This window comes from Macrosteles quadrilineatus, unplaced genomic scaffold (assembly GCF_028750875.1).
Source record: "Macrosteles quadrilineatus isolate MER2022 unplaced genomic scaffold, UCM_ALF_1.0 Scaffold_7__1_contigs__length_78375512, whole genome shotgun sequence".
NCBI classification, from domain to species: Eukaryota; Metazoa; Arthropoda; class Insecta; order Hemiptera; family Cicadellidae; genus Macrosteles; species Macrosteles quadrilineatus.
In genome coordinates this window covers 2,129,061-2,140,478 of record NW_026542600.1, presented here as the reverse complement: position 1 = coordinate 2,140,478, position 11,418 = coordinate 2,129,061, and positions in this window count along the sequence as shown.

The window sequence follows — 11,418 nt, the reverse complement described above, 5'->3', positions numbered from 1 at the left end:
ATTTAATAGTTGCACTTGCCTGAATCATCAAAACACCCTGTATTGATACCCTCTCAGTGTCATTTAGCAAACCCCTTATGTGATTACTATCACTTGTATTCTCTACATGGTGGTCCAAAACTAGTACAACCATTAATTCAAAGACGCTTCTGGATTATTGGTGCATGAAATCGTATAAGAAAACGATTATTTCGATGTATCACTTGCTACAATACGAAAGCTAAACCCACACAACCTCTTATGGCGGATCTTCCACCCTCACGATTTCAACAGACCCGATGCTTTATTAATGTTTAAAGGTTTATTGCAGACATTTTCCATCACGATGGTAAAAAAAATAAAAAAAACAATACACAACTTACCCTACACCTTTTATATACTGTATGTGTTTTGTGATTGGTTATTATTTGCATGTTATTGTATCATGACTTGACTGCTATACAGTGCATATTTTTTTACTGCTACTCTATGTAGTGTATTCCAACTTAGGTTGGGCGTTTGTGTATTGTTAGTTGTAATGGGTTAGTTAAGTTTTTTTCACCTGAGGACGGGATCAGATTCCAGATCCCGAAACGTTGTATATTGTTTTTGCCATCGTGATGGAAAATGTTCGCAATAATCCTTTAAACAAAATATTGAAAGATATACATGTGGTAATATGTTTCTAGGTAAATCTGCGCAGATTTGGTAAAAAATAAATATATTTCTCACTATGCATTATGTAGACAAACGTGTAAAGTATAAACAATATAAATACAATTCTACCGCGTGTCCTAATTTAAAATATATTGCAGAATGTAATGTTTCACATAACATCCTTTATACTAATGTATTATTACAAAAAACATAATTGAAAACAATTATTAGCTAGTTGATGTATGTTTTGTAGTCTTAATCTTATTGCATTTAGTTTCCAATTAAAATATTACAGTTATATCTTCAATAATATCAAGTACCACAAAGTATGAATAAAACGACAAGACCAAGTTTAGGATGATTAATGTTGAATATGTAGAATCAGGGATGGATTAAAACATAATTAACAGGCAATACAAGGGGTTACATAGTGATTAGAGTTTAACATGATAAGCAGGCCTTGATTATCCATCGACCCTATTGAGAGTCTGGGGACTTTACCACCAATGTTGGAAAACTAAGTGAATTTGCATTATGTAGCAATTTAAAATTAATTAGTTTTATTAGCTGTTACCAGTTTTGTTAAGTCTAGATAATCTAGTCTAGTGTTGCGCTATAAAGCATAAGAAACAAAATAAACAAAATAATCATCGCAGCAGATACATACATTACAGGATACAGCAGATACATACATTGCAGGATACATCATATACATACTTTGCAGGATACATCAGATACACACATTACAGGATACAGCACATACATACATTACAGGATACAGCAGATACATACATTAGAGGATACAGCAGATACATACATTACAGGATTCAGCATATACATACATTACAGGATACAGGAGATACATACATTACATGATACATCAGATACATACATTACAGGATACGGCAGATACATACATTACAGGATACAACAGATACATACATTACAGGATACATCAGATACATACATTACAGGATACAGCAGATACATACATTATAGGATACAGCAGATACATACGTTACAGGATACAGCAGATACATACATTACAGGTTACAGCAGATACATACATTACAGGATACATCAGATACATACATTACAGGTTACAGCAGATACATACATTACAGGATACAGGAGATACATACATTACATGATACATCAGATACATACATTACAGGATACGGCAGATACATACATTACAGTATACGGCTGATACATACATTACAGGATACGGCAGATACATACATTATAGGATACGACAGATACATACATTACAGGATACAGCAGATACATACATTACAGGATTCAGCAGATACATACATTAGAGGATACAGCAGATACATACATTACAAGATACAGCAGATACATATTCACCCAATTACAGGATATTATTTTATCCCATTACATAGAAATCGTTAAAGAACATCTGTAGGGATACCTTTGAACAGACTGTTTGAACTAAATTCTGTAGGCCTAGGCTACTTATAATTAGTTTTCCCCACGTTCGATCACCAAGTACACTTATGATCAAATATCTACGAAGTAAAAGTGGAAATGCTTCAAGAAGGTTTAACAAAAGCTGCATCTACACTCTCGCCAGTTTTCCCCAATTCAGAATTATTGATTAAGATTGCTCTTATTTAAATAAAGGGGGTTAAGGGGGTGCGGTAGTTCCTCGGACAGCCAAGGCTGCATTGACATCTGCAACTGAGGAACTATTTCGCTCCCAGGGGCATCATAATGGTGCTCAAGACCGTCCGAGAAGGTCAGCACAAAAAATGAAGTGCAGGCCTGTGTAGTCCGATGACTGCACCGTTCATGTCGTGGCCCCTGTCACGCTGATCTCGGCGGATCTAGGCTGGAGTCCCGAAAGACTCCCTGGTGTGGGGCAGCAGCATCACCAGAACTGGGTGTTCGTAACTGGCCTAGGACGAGGCTTGCCTCTCTGAGAACAGGACGCTCACCCAGACGTTCGGGTATAGCAGGAACTATGCCTGAGCACTGCGGGCCCTGGGCTAAGGTGGAATGCGACCCGTGCTGAGAGTCTCGTGGCACTGGGGGCCTAAATCAAGAGTGTCTCAAACGGAGCCTGCTGGGCACCAGGGGAAACCCAGCAGTATGTACCCCTTACCTCTCTAATCGGGTCACTGGAGAGGTGGACTGTAGAAACTCGGTACTCGTGGGACAAACATGGAGACAAAAACGGCGGAAGCCAAAAAAAACAACCAATTCAGAGGCAGAAATGACTCAACAAACACAGGCATTAGTGCCTCAAAACGCAGGGGAAGCAATTCCTCAAACAGCAGAGGTCCTTATGGCACCTCCAGTGGATGAAGCTCCCCAAACTACTGTAAGTTCAGAGCTCAACCAAGAGATCGATGGAACTCAGGGTGAGCTAATGGTCACAAACTCCGAGGAAGAACAACTCCTGGATGAAACCAGCGGTGATGACAAAGAAATCACCGAGAAAGCCAAGAAACTCAAGCTGCGGGACAGAATTCCAAAAATGGGAGGAGCCCGCCAAAAAAAAGATACAGATGGTATTTAAATAAAACCATCGCCATAAATTGGTGTTGACCTCAGTCGGTTTATTTATATGTAAAAGAAGGCGACAAAACCTAAACATCGAAATGGATATTTGCTTAAATAGCCTATTCTATGTGTCCAAAAACTAGTATCATAGAAAAGTGTTCATCCCTTAAAACAGGCAGTTACTTACTTCCGGCTTATGAAAACTTGTGCTGACCACTTCAATCTTTTATACTACAATTTTTACTACGTTATTGCTGATAGTTTTGCAGCATAACCATTCTTGAAATCACTATTACATTTATATAGTACCATTGACTCAACATTCAAGATACGGTTTCAGGTTCAGGTTATTGCCAAATACGGTTAAGGCTCAGTAGGGACAATAAAATTATTAAAAACAAATTTTAAATCAAGATTATTTCTCAATATTTTAAATAAAACGGGCTTTAACGGATAAAAAACGTCCTATAACTACTTATATCAAATTACCTATGATAAACGATTTGAGAGAAATACCAAGTAAAATATGAAAACATACAAATGAATCTAATTACTGTATTTAATAATATGTAAAGAAAATTGAAGAATGTACAACATATACAACAACAATTAACCATTCTAATTAGTAGAATATATTAAAATAATACAAATTATTTCATATTTAACCACAATTCAACAAAATTTTACTGTTTAGGGTGCAGAGTGTTAACAACAGTCTAATGACAAGGGAATCTCCAAAGATGTCGTCTATCGTCTTTTACAACCCTAACGGCACAGTTATTACTATAATTACAAGCCTTTCTGTTATACTCAAGCCTTAATACACTTTAATTGGTTTCCGACAAAGGCTTATCCGTAGAGTTTCTTTCATTATTATTATTGAAAATGGAGCTTTGACTGTTGTAAACCTTTTGTAAGATTTATGAGGGGGATTAAAATACATAATTAGTTCATTTTTATTCATCAACGGCTTGTTTCAACCTTTAGGTCATAATTATGTTGTTGAAGAATAAAATTGAAGTTTTGAAAGGGATAAATAATGTTTATCTGTAATATAGTAACAATAATCACGATAAGCCTGGTGTGTGGGGCTAAGACCCATAAAATTTCTCCTCTACTATTAGGAAATTGGCCACTAGCCAGTCTGATGTGGGGCTAAGACCCATAAACTATCTCCTCTACTCTTGGGACACTGGTCACTAGCCAAGGAACACTTAGCCACCTTGGCGTTTGGGGCTAAGACCCATAAACTATCTCCTCTACTCTAAGGACACTGGCCACTAGCCTCGGAACACTTAGCCAGCCTGGCGTGTGGGGCTAAGACCCATAAACTATCTTCTCAACTCTTAGTACACCGGCCACTAGCCTCAGAACACTTAGCCAGCCTGGTGTGGGGCTAAGACCCATAAACTATCTTCTCAACTCTTAGGACACCGGCTACTAGCCTCGGAACACTTAGCCACCTTGGCGTGTGGGGCTAAGACCCATAAACTATCTCCTCTACTCTAAGGACACTGGCCACTAGCCTCGGAACACTTAGCCAGCCTGGCGTGTGGGGCTAAGACCCATAAACTATCTCCTCTACTCTAAGGACACCGGCCAATAGCCTCGGAACACTTAGCCAGCCTGGTGTGGGGCTGAGACCCATAAACTATCTTCTCAAGTCTTAGTACACCAGCTACTAGCCTCGGAACACTTAGCCAGCCTGGTGTGTGGGGCTAAGACCCATAAACTATCTCCTCTACTCTTGGGACTCTGGCCACTAACCTAGGAACACTCAGCCAGCCTGGTGTGGGGCTAAGACTCATCATAAACTATCTCCTCTACTCTTGGGACACTGGCCACTAGCCTAGGAACACTCAGCCAGCCTGGTGTGGGGCTAAGACTCATCATAAACTTTCTCCTCTACTCTTGGGACACTGGTCACTAACCTAGGAACACTTAGCCAGCCTGGCGTGTGGGGCTAAGACCCATAAACTATCTCCCCTACTCTTGGGACACTGGCCACTAACCTAGGAACACTTAGCCAGCCTGGCGTGTGGGGCTAAGACCCATAAACTATCTCCTCTACTCTAAGGACACTGGCCACTAGCCTCGGAACACTTAGCCAGCCTGGCGTGTGGGGCTAAGACCCATAAACTATCTTTTCAACTCTTAGGACACTGGCTACTAGCCTCGGAACACTAAGCCACCCTGGTGTGTGGGGCTAAGACCCATAAACTATCTTCTCAACTCTTAGGACACCGGCTACTAGCCTCGGAACACTTAGCCACCCTGGTGTGTGGGGCTAAGACCCATAAACTATCTTCTCAACTCTTAGGACACCGGCTACTAGCCTCGGAACACTTAGCCACCCTGGTGTGTGGGGCTAAGACCCATAAACTATCTTCTCAACTCTTAGGACACCGGCTACTAGCCTCGGAACACTTAGCCACCCTGGTGTGGGGCTAAGACCCATAAACTATCTTCTCAACTCTTAGGACACCGGCTACTAGCCTCGGAACACTTAGCCACCCTGGTGTGGGGCTAAGACCCATAAACTATCTTCTCAACTCTTAGGACACTGGCCACTAGCCTAGGAACACTTTGCTAAGTTAGTTTACTCTCAGAGGACTCACGACCATATGACGTATTTTCCACATTGAAATAAAAAAATAAAAAAAATAGTCAAGTACGGTAGGATCAAGTAGACAAATACAATCACCAAATGAGTCTCAGGACCGAATCCCAATGACATTCTGGAGGTTCAGAACCCATCATATGACCAAAAGATGAAAAAAACAATAAAGGCAATTTTTTTCAAATGGACAGAGTTAATAATGTATTGAGTAGTCCTTTTACTAAATAGCAAAGACAAATGCATTCAGCAGAATCACGCGTGAACCCCCTACTATTAAGTGAATTTCTTTGACGACTAAGGTACAGAAATGCAACTCGTTTTAAGCCAAGCATGAAACCATGAAGCGTTAATGATGCTAGAGGTTTTGCGAAGTTAATAGGACAATATCGAGTATGGATAACATGCCGTATGGGTCCATATATCGAAGAGAGCCAGCTTATGAGATACGTGCCCAAAATACACGAGGAATTCATAAGACCTAAGCCTTTCTTTTCTACGAAAATGATAAATCCATTTTCACGTAAGAAATTCAAAAAGTAAAATTGCAGTTTTGCCTATTAAACTTGATGATGATTGAAGTGTCCATTCAAAATCTATTACCACCGTCGATGTATTTACCATCTAATTAAATCGGTATAAGTGTATTTATATGTTTCAAGTTTTATTAGACATATCTCTCTTACTTTTGGGTAATCGGTTTGTAGATTTAGTTTATTAATCCAATTAGTGAGATAAAGACAAACATTTCATTGTCAAAATTTAAAATATATCATGAATCGTGTTTTCACAAACATGTGTTTGAAATGCAATATTCTTTCCATTTAGCTTAAATTTAGTGATCCAGAGGCTACCTCACCATGAAATATTATTTCGACTACAATAAACGGGTTATAATAATAATAATAATAATAATAATAATAATAATAATAATAATAATAATAATAATAATAATAATAATAATAATAATAATAATAATGATAATAATAATGATAATAATAATAATAATAATAATAATAATAATAATTATTATTATTATTATTATCATTATTGAGGTTGTTGGATTGCAATAAAGGCTGTTAAGCAAAATACATCTTTGTCAAATACCATAATGTTATTTAGTTTAAAATAAATTTGTAGGCCTGCGTACAAAGTTGTTATGAAAAGACCGCTGGTAATGTAGTAGTTTCCGCAACGATCGCGTAAGGATAGTCTTAACAACACGAGTAAAATTTAAGCTACGAGCCTTGAAGAGTTTCATTGCAAGACAATAACACAAGTGTGGAAAGACTTCACAAATTCCGTTACCAGAGTAGAGTTAGACTCAAGAAATTGTCCTCCTAGTTTGGTAGTCAGTAACACAGATTTCGAGTAATTATTAAGCATGCGAATTGCGATAAAATACGCAATTTGGATAGTTATACCTCACTTCTACTATCGGCAATAGTAGTTTTGGATTCTTCAAAATTTCTTGACGTTGCCTTGTAAAATCTCCCGTTTCCCAGCTGTTTCAACATAAAGATATTTCCAATAGCTTCTTTACAATCTGCTTTACGTATTTTATCAGAAAACGTATAGTTTGTTACTGCCATATACCATCCCATATAAAACCTTGTAAATTCGACTTGAAAGGCGGATTTTGGGAAAATAAATAAAAACGGTGCACAACCTTGCCTAAGAAAGGTTTTTATGTTTTTTGAACTGGCAAACAGTATAAAAAGCAATTTTAGCTTAAATATGATATACAATATGTGTTATTTTATGATCGCCTAAGGGGAGGCGTTAGACATAGAAGTAATAATTTTTTTCACTAACTGCTCTTAAATACAAGAACGCATTTAGTAAAAGTAGTGTGCACAAGGTAGCTGTATAATTAGTTATACTACAAATAAACTTGTAAAATTTTAAATATTACAATAACTTTCTATTTTAAATTTTCTTAAAAAAATATATATATATATATATATATAATATTTTAATACAGTTCAAACTAGTCGTTTTGTGTCAAATATCCACATATCCACATATACACGATTTTTGTCTGATTTAAATTAATTGAATGGTGGTATCTTGTATTTTAAAATTTGTCTTGTGAGACAACGTAAATTGCAAATATGTTCAGTACTTTTCCTACAGTTACCTAACAATGTACATGTTCTCTCACTGATTTGAGAAAGCAAAGTGGCCAATTCGCTCATCAGTGAGACAATGTTAACATTGTCTCACTCTAATTACTTTGTCTCACTCCAGATTTGCAACGTGAATGCACGAAATAGTGAGCACGAAACATGCAGGCAACGTCGTATGCGCGTGAAATACGTTGGCAGCACTGGCTGTAAATCAGCTGGTCAGCTGTTATACTGTTGTATTTGTCACTTCACATTAAATGTTATATTAAAAGTTCACTTCTGTGTAAAAATAGGTTATGTTTCTTCACAAATTTATTTGTTTTATGGTAACTGTAGGAAAAGTATAATGTGCAACTCGAGTTCAAAGTACAATTGCCTCACTCGAGAAACCATTCCTCGTGAGTAAAGATTTCTCTCGAGTGAGTCAATTGCTCACTTTTCTCACTAGTTGCACAAATAACTATTTCCTTTTAACTTACTTCTGACTTGTGTATTTATAAAATAATCTACTTTAACCTGGTATTCAATACTCCATGACTAGTTGTAGTTGTACTAAAATATTACTTTGCTTGATGCATAATTAATACAGTTACCTTTTGCACACTACACTTCACTAATGTGTTCTTGTAATTAATGGCAGTTGATATGGACATAAAATGTCACATGTATATTATTTGGAAGTTTAAAATGGGTAGAGATTTTTATACTATTTGGCAGTTTTTCAATACAACGAATCAGCAGATTTTCTTAAGCAAGTTGTGGACACTTCAGAACAAAGTGGTAAAACATCAAAATAATGTTGTGTTTTTGTTCAATTAACCTTTTTAGCAAAGCCAATTCATATTCGTGATTTTTTACAACGTTACTTAAGTAAAATAAAATACAATTCCAGAACGTGCTAAATCATGGATTGAGTTAATTTGATTGAGTTCATAAATCGCTATGATCTCTTTTTTAAACCAGGAGAACAGTAGTTTTTGCTGATATTGTTACTATATTTTGTTACTATCTAGTTGCTCCGCCTTTTTGATCATCGGGATATTTTTCTTTTACATTTTGATGTACTTGTTTAACTGTAGAGTTTTTAATTTGTAGCGTGTTCGATACTTGTGTTATATTATTGAAACATAGTAACCTCTTCGTGGGACACCCTATATATGATACATAACTAGAAAACTTTATAAAATATATTTATACATGCTTTTAGCGAATTTCCCTATAGGGAAGTAGCTATTACCGTAGGTGGCACGGTAAGACCTAGACCCGGGACCGATTTACTTTTTCATTTTGATGTCCCCAGAGGCCAAAAACACCATTCGTTCTAATTTTTATATATGTATATATATATATATATACGTCCGTGAACGCGATAACTTGAGTAATTTTTGTCTGATTTTGATGAAATTTGGTTTAAAGGTGTAAAGCGGGATAAACTTGAATGAGTTCGCGAACCAGCATGATCGGACCATGGGAACAGGGCTTTACGGGGGGTTTTATGGGGTAAAAATTGAGTTTTCTCACTTTTGACCCTCAAAACAAATAATTTAGTATATAAAAGTATTTTTGTTCGATTATTAGTAACGGAGAAAATTAAAAAAATTGTAAATTTAAAATTCCCATGTTATTCTTATGGAGAATATTGTCAAATGTTGTAGTTTGCTTGTTTATGGATATATTTTGAAATAGATATTTTCAAACTTGGCAAATTTATTTATTTTGTACTAAGCTATCAATATTTTACTCAAAAACACACTTTATTAGTTTCCTTGTAGCAGCAAACCTAGGTACTCGTTAAACCTAATGTTATTAAAATATATTTAATTGAAAATCAATTCAGACAAATGGAAATTCGCTTAGTCAGCAGGTTTGCTGCGGCGGGGGTATATATTATTACTATCTAGTTGCTCCACCTTTTTGATCATCGGGATATTTTTCTTTTACATTTTGATGTACTTGTTTAACTGTAGAGTTTTTAATTTGTAGCGTGTTCGATACTTGTGTTATATTATTGAAACATAGTAACCTCTTCGTGGGACACCCTATATATGATACATAACTAGAAAACTTTATAAAATATATTTATAAATGTGTTTTAAAATATATTACAATAATCTAACTAATTAAAGCTGCCCTCTCTAAAAGCTAGAGATGTAGGCAATGTCTTGTAGTGAATTACAAAATTACGCATGTGAGACAATAAAATTAATTGAGTCGATATTCAATTATTATAACTGAAAACAACATTAGCTGAAAAATGCATATTTACCTAGAACTTTTACATACATATATATAATACATGGAACAAATATGTTGTATTTTTACATACAGCTACTTGCGGGAACGCCTGTAGTGTAGAGGAGAGCGCAGAACTTTCCTCTAAAATATTTAAGTTTCCAGGTAACGTTTGGTAGGAGTTCCGAGATCCCTTTTCTAAGTAAATATTTCAACAAGAAGCCTTGGGGGATGTCAAACAGGGATTCGCCATACCTTACCCTCCCCTCTCCCTACAGTATCTGGATCCTGGTAATGAAGTGCAAACTTGTGTTTAATTGTCCGCTGTTCCTACTGAGCCAACACATCACCACTCTCCGACAAAGCACCTTCTCATTGCTCTGATACAGGTGATAGGTGATATTGATTTATCATCTTGTGGCAGAAAACTTGGGAGCAAATAGAAAACGTTAATGCAAAAGTTAAGGAGAACTTCAGGAAAACGATTCGAGGGATAAAGATGAAACGAAATCTTTCACCTACTAATGCCGTAGCATATAACATAGCTTTACAACATATATGTGTAGCTTTAGACTAATTAATGATAACAAACTACACATATGATGTGATTCCACCATGATAATGTAAAATAAACAGATCTAGAATATGTTTTAAAATGGGGTGTTGTTAGTTGACGAATTAATTCATTACAGATTTACCATCTTAGTTAAGATGTATGTATGAGAATTTGATGTTTCTAGCATTGTGGTCAGTGAACATATGAACATAATAAACTATTAGCTGATTGACTTCAAAGAATATAATCTATAAGCAGGTCGCTTATAGGAACTTTATCTAATGAAGAAACGCCCTTGACATAAAAAAACAATAACAAAGGAAAAACAATGGGATGATAGTGTTTCCTTGTTAGTAATAACTAACAAAAAGTCAATAAAAAAAAATGAAGACCTAATGAATGTCTAGATGGAGAAACACGCCTTCAGCGTCGCATATTTTGCTCATTATTTACAATTAAAACGAGAACGCAGGAAATTCTCTGGGCACGAAGGTTTTCTACGACGGGGTTACTTATTTTGACATAGGCTACTTCATTTGAAATTTTAAATAAGAAATGTACGAATTTCTTAAATTTAAACTCTTATGCCATTTTAGGTCTTATACAGTCAAAGAAGATAAGGTTGCAATGTAGTTAGATTTGGCTGACAAACGGCATGACGACTCCTTAAACAAAACTAAATTGTATGACAAAATACATAGATATTAAAACAAGACTCC